The 5,853-nt window shown below is 42.3% G+C and overlaps 1 protein-coding gene across 1 annotated transcript in view; it reads right to left on the minus strand.

Annotated features, from left to right (window-relative positions):
• Window positions 1–1,195: 1,195 nt before the first annotated feature.
• Mpv17l (MPV17 mitochondrial inner membrane protein like) overlaps window positions 1,196–5,853 on the minus strand; it is a 19,922-nt gene continuing 15,264 nt past the window's right edge. The window contains exons 5-6 of the mRNA XM_028778373.1: window positions 3,179–3,528; window positions 1,196–1,371 (exon numbers count right to left, since the gene is read on the minus strand). The gene's annotated coding sequence lies outside the window, so the exon portion shown is untranslated. The remainder of the gene's footprint in view (window positions 1,372–3,178; window positions 3,529–5,853) is intronic.

Here is a 5,853-nt window from a genome sequence, read left to right on the forward strand (position 1 = left end):
GTTAGAAGCCTAGAACTCTTGGTTCCCTTTCGTATTATTTATCATCATATAGCAGAAAGTAGGCTACAGAAATTTGACAGATGACCTTGAACTGATCCCCCTCCTTGACTTCCAAAATCCCAGGATTATAGACACATGCTACCTACAACATCTAGTCTCATTTGTATAAAAATTACATTTTAGTGTGTGTGTCCACATACATGCACATATGGACTCATATGCCACAGTACATGTGAAGGACAGAGAACACCTTGCAAGAGTTGGATTTCTCCTCCTACCTGGTGGGTCCTGGGAATCAAACTCAGGTCATCAGCCTGGCTACAAGAGCCTTTACACTAAGTCCCCTCATCAGCCCCATTTTCTTTAATAGAGACGAAGGAGTGGGAATTAAAACAGACTGTCTTAAATCTGTAAGACCCTTCACTGGTAGACTAAGAACATTTTTGTTCTATTTTAAGATTTATTTTATTGTGGCTGGAGTGGTTAAGAGCACTTGCTAATTCAGTTCTCATTACCCACAACAGGTGACTCACAATTGCCCTAATTCCAGCTCCAGGGAATCCAACATCCTCTTTTGGCCTCCTTGGGCTTATACATAAATGTGCACACACACACATTCTTCAGTTTCAATTTTCTAATTTACAACTCTCTTTTTTTTCTTTCTTTCTTTCTTTTTTTTTTTTTTTTTTTTTCAAGACGGGGTTTCTCTGTGTAGTCTTGGCTGTCCTGGAACTCACTCTGTAGACCAAGCTGGTGTCAAACTCAGAAATCCACCTGCCTCTGCCTCCCAAGTGCTGGAATTAAAGGCATGTGCCACCACTACCCGGCTCTAATTTACAACTCTTAAGCAGAAAATATCCAAAGAACAAAATGAGAATGTTTCCCAAACCTGAAACCTGAGCTGAGCTTGTAACATCATCTGTTCCAGCCCTATTTGCTTGTCTTCCTTAGAGTTTTATTGCTGTGTGAACTCTTAGAAAGTAGAACATTTAATTGGGGTTGGTTTACAGTTTAGAGGTTTAGTCTATTATCATGGTAGGGAACATGGCAGCATGCAGGCAGCTATATGGTCATATGTACAGAAAAGAATGTGAGTTGCCATTTGGAAGAAACCATTAAGCAATGAAACAAACAAACAAACAAACAAAAACAATTGTATCTCAGTTTTCAATAAAGACCATTAGAGAAGATGACAGGATGTAAATGTGACTATTCTATTTTTTCTCAGAATGAACATATCACCAATAACACAAAACAGCCAGTCACTTGCCATATTTCAGTCAGATTCATGTCTTTTTCATATGTACTAAGTCATACAATTTTGTAGCCATCCAGCAGCCATGGATGAACTGGGTTTACCTGTAAGGGGATCTGGAAAAGAAAAAGAGATAGGGGTGGGAGAGGTGAGAGAAGTATGAAGCCAAGACAAGGTTCTGATCAAGGCTCTAAGTTTAATATTCAGCATTGCATTTATATAGGGGAAGCCCACCGAACCGTACTTTGTTTCAGCTGGATTATATTGCAAAGCAAGCTCAGTGGGTAGTCTTTTCTTCTAAGTTCCTGTAGGAAGTTGCACATGCTGCCAGGGCAAATGACTCCACCTAGGTCGTTAAGGTCCATTGTGGCAAGGGATCAAGGTCTATTCAGCCTGCTCAAGGCTGGGAAGTGATGCTCCTTCCCACACAGCTTGGAACAGACCACACCAGACCAAAAGGTCCCAAGTGGGGTTTATTCAGGAGATAGGGCAAAGGTAGGTGGGGGTTGGGGGAAGAAGAAGAGGAAAAAGAGAGAAAGGTCAGGGAGTTCTGCCTAGTTATATGGGTGGTGATGTAGCCTCTTGCAGGTAAGGGTGGGAGGTAGCCAGGTGGATTCTGGAAATGTATGGTGGTTGCCTTGGCAATGATGTGGGGGTTGCCTAGATGTGATGTCACTGGGTTCAGAGCCTGATACCAACATACCTCCCTTTTTCGTATTATAAAGAGAAGGGGGAAAGGAGGGGAAGGGAAGCCGATGGTGAAAGGGGAACCATGTCTCTTAAACTACTTCCTGCTGTGTAAGGGTGTAGCCCATTTTGGGGTGTAGCTGGCTTTCACCATCAGAGTCCACTTCATTGAGGGTGGTAGGGAATGTGAAAATGACAGGGGATGTCTAGGGCCTTAGATAGAATTTGAGAAATCTGGGAAGTGAATTCAGAACCATTGTCTGACTTGAGGGAGGCTGAGACACCAAATTGGGGGATAAACTCCCTAAGGAGACTGTCTGAGCCCTTTTGTTAGTTGTGGGAAAAGCGTCCACCCAGCCTGAGAAGGTGTCCACCAAGACCAGGAGGTACTTGGCACATTTGACAGTGGGCATGTGGGTAAAGTCAAGTTGCCAGTCAGTTCCAGGAAGGGAACCTCTAGCCTGATGGGTAGGAAAAGGGGTGCTACAATACCTTGAGTTGGGATCTGACATCTGACAGATTTTGCAAGAAGCAGTGATAGATTTTAAGAAACTTAAGTCCTCAGGAGTAGACTGTAGGTGGGTCTTAACAAAATAAGACAATGCTTGGCTGTTAGGATGAAAGAGTTGGTGAGGATAGGACAGAGTTTGTCAGGGGGTGTAGGTGGAGATGTGGGTTGCAGTGTAAGAATGTCCTGGGGAGGGTGAGATGAGTGTAGGCCCCTAAGGGCTGCAGCTCTAGCTGCCTCATTGGCTCAATTGTTTCCCTTGGAAGCAATAGAGTCATCCATCTGGTGGGATCTGCAGTGGACAATCTCAGTAGCTGTGGGGAGATGGGAGGCCTTTAGCAAGCCATAATTTGGTTTACATTAGTTACTGATCCTCCTTTTGTGGTAAGTAACCCGTGTTCCTTCCAGATAGAAGTGTGGGACAGGAAGATATGGAAAGCATATTTGGAATCTGTAGAGATGTTAAGGGATTGTCCCTGTGACAGCTGGAAGGCACGGGTAAGTGCTATTAGATCATCCACATACCATGATAGCTACCCAGGGCTCCCTGCTAGTAATAGGCATGGTCAGATCAAGAGAGCTCAGTCCCATCAGTTGTCCACAGCCAATCCTAGAAGGTCAGTTGAAGAATTTTCGGGAATCTGAAACGCTCACCCCTCAGCCCAGGAAAGGCTGGCCAGTGCTATCTGGGCATTTAGGCTCCCTCCCGCCAGTTGAAAGCTCCTTACCAATCAGTATGCTGGTGTGTGTTTTCGGTGTCTGTAGAACTGTGAGGTCTGTGTGTAGGCTGCCTAGCCCATGTGGCAGAGGCTAGCTCCACGTGGTGGGCCGCAGTGGCACAGCTCAAGTGGTAGAAGTTCTGTGAGCCTTGCAGTGGCAGGTGGAGTTGGTCTGTGGCACTGGTCGGTGACGGCAGGTAGTAGCGGCTAATGTGGTGCAGTGGTGGTGGGCAGCAGTCTGCGTGGCATCGGTCTTGCAGGGTCACAGCAGCCAGCAGCTGCAGCGGTGGTTCCCAAAGTCTTTGGTTCTGGCCAACACACCAATGATATTCATTTGTGCGTAGCTTAGAACAGACCATCTGGTTCCAAGTGGGGTTTGTTCAGGAGATATAGCAAAAGTGGGGGCAGGGAAGAAGAAGGGGAAGAAGAAAGGTCAGAAGATTCTGCCTATTTATATGGATGATGACGTAGCCTCTTGCAAGTAAGGGTGGAAGGTAGCCAGGTAGATTCTGGGAATGGATGATGGTTGCCTTGGCAACGATGTGGGGGTTGCCTAATGTGATGTCACTGGGTTCGGAACCTGATACCAACAGGAAGGGCACACAGTTTCAAAATTTTAAGACACACATTCTACAGAGGCTATTAGCTACCTTCAGTTCTGACTGTAAGAATCTAGGGGAGCCAGATGTGGCCTTAGTCATACAGTTAGTGTAAAGATTGCCAGGCTATTAACCACATCCATTCCCAGCCTTCTGGACAGAAAATAGGTTATATAATATATACATGTTATATATATGTATATAATATATACATACATACATATATACATATACACATACATAATCTTTGAGAGAACAATCCTGCATGTTTAACATTCCTGGTTCCCCTAGTATTTGTCTGTGAGCAGAAAATCCTCATGCCCTCTATAACTTATGAGTCTTCTATGTATTTAGCTAGCTGCTGCTCGAGTCTCCTCATGTTTATCTTTAATATTTAAGAATATTATCTGAGTTTCAGATTTCTCTTTTTGTTTACAGGCTACTGACTATATTAAGTGAAAATTTTTCAAAAGTGTTGGTCAGATTTATGACCATTTAGTCTCTTTGGATTCTAAGACATGAAAGTGAACTCTGACACTTAGGAAACAGGCAGCAGTATCTCTGCTTCATAGTTTCAAGGGCAGCCTGGGCTACATGAGAGCCTGCCTCATAAAAATAATTCACCCAAAGAAACCCTTTAGCTTTTTAACTCTCAAAAGATGAACTTAATTGCAAATAAAAAGCTGCCTCTGGGATATGTTAAGTATGTATTAGACAGAATGTGTTTTGGGCAAACACTGTAGAAATGAATATAGAATTCCACTGGGCTAAAAGTAAATTGCCCATGTAGAAAAAAATAGTTTTTTTCATAGCTCCAAATGAGTCCTGAAAGATGATGAATTTTAGATGAAAAATAGTAATCAAGGCAGTCAGAAAGACTTAAGAGTTGTCGTTTCTATATTTCTATAGAAGAGATACACTTAAAATTTGGTTCAGTGCAGTCACATAGTTAATGTGAAGGCCCTATTTAGATACACTCCAAAGGCATAAGTTAATTTTCTTTAACTCTAGGCTTTAATGTAAAGGAAATGGAATTTCTCCTCCTCCAAATCATTAAAATAAAAGTAACAATCATTGGTAAAGCACTAGAATGTTAAAGTATTTTCTTCTTTATACTGTAACCATAACTTTTAGTAACTGTAATTTCTTAGTCTCATTTTGTAACCCTGATTGGCCTAGAACTATGTAGAGCAGGCTGGCCTTGAACTCAGAGATCTGACTGGTACACCTGACCTCCTTCTCAGAGATTTTTTTAAATTTTATTTTTATTTTATGTGTATGAGTGTGTTGAGTACATGATTGGTGCTGGTTGGAAGCTAGGTGCACGTGGGAGCTAGGAGCCAACAGCACCACCATCATCTGCAAGAGCCGCCCATGATCACAGCCATTGAGCCATCTCTCCAGCCCCTCCTTCTCTTTTCTCTTCTAAATTGGCTTTTGTTTTGTTTTGCTTTGTCTTTCAGACAGGAGTTCAGGTAGCCCAAGATGGCCTTGAATATGGTAAGGATGACCTGGTCATCCTGCTGCGTCTCCCTGCTGTTATGACAGAGGTAGGCCGCCACCACCACATCAGCTAAGAATCTCTAATTTCCTTCAGTCATTAAATGATTTCTTCTCCCACAGATCAGGTAATAATTAAACTTTTCCAAAGAATATACAAATCCCTAACTGACAAATTGCATTGACTCTGTTGTAGGCAGACAACCTAGTCCTCTCTAAATAACCCACTAAACAGATATGTAAAAAAATATGGAAATACTGCAAACAAGCTTTCAAGCTCAATTCTTACAAAAATTTGCACCAGATCTCAAACTGTCTAATTCTCACCACACTATGATCTAGATAAGGCAGTAACTTGTCACTTTTTCCCCAAATGGAAATGACCAATAAAGTACTATTTATGCATGGATTTTAATTACAAAGATGCTTTACAGAAGCACTACATTTTTTGCAAAGCTAAGAAATGATCAGAAAATATACAATAGTCCTCCCTTCCTCTCCTCCTTCTTTGATTAACCCCTGAGCAAGCACTGTTCCATTGAGCTATACCCCAAATCCCTAAGTGCATATATATATATATATATA

This window comes from Grammomys surdaster, unplaced genomic scaffold (assembly GCF_004785775.1).
Source record: "Grammomys surdaster isolate TR1022 unplaced genomic scaffold, NIH_TR_1.0 334, whole genome shotgun sequence".
In the NCBI taxonomy this organism is placed as follows: Eukaryota; Metazoa; Chordata; class Mammalia; order Rodentia; family Muridae; genus Grammomys; species Grammomys surdaster.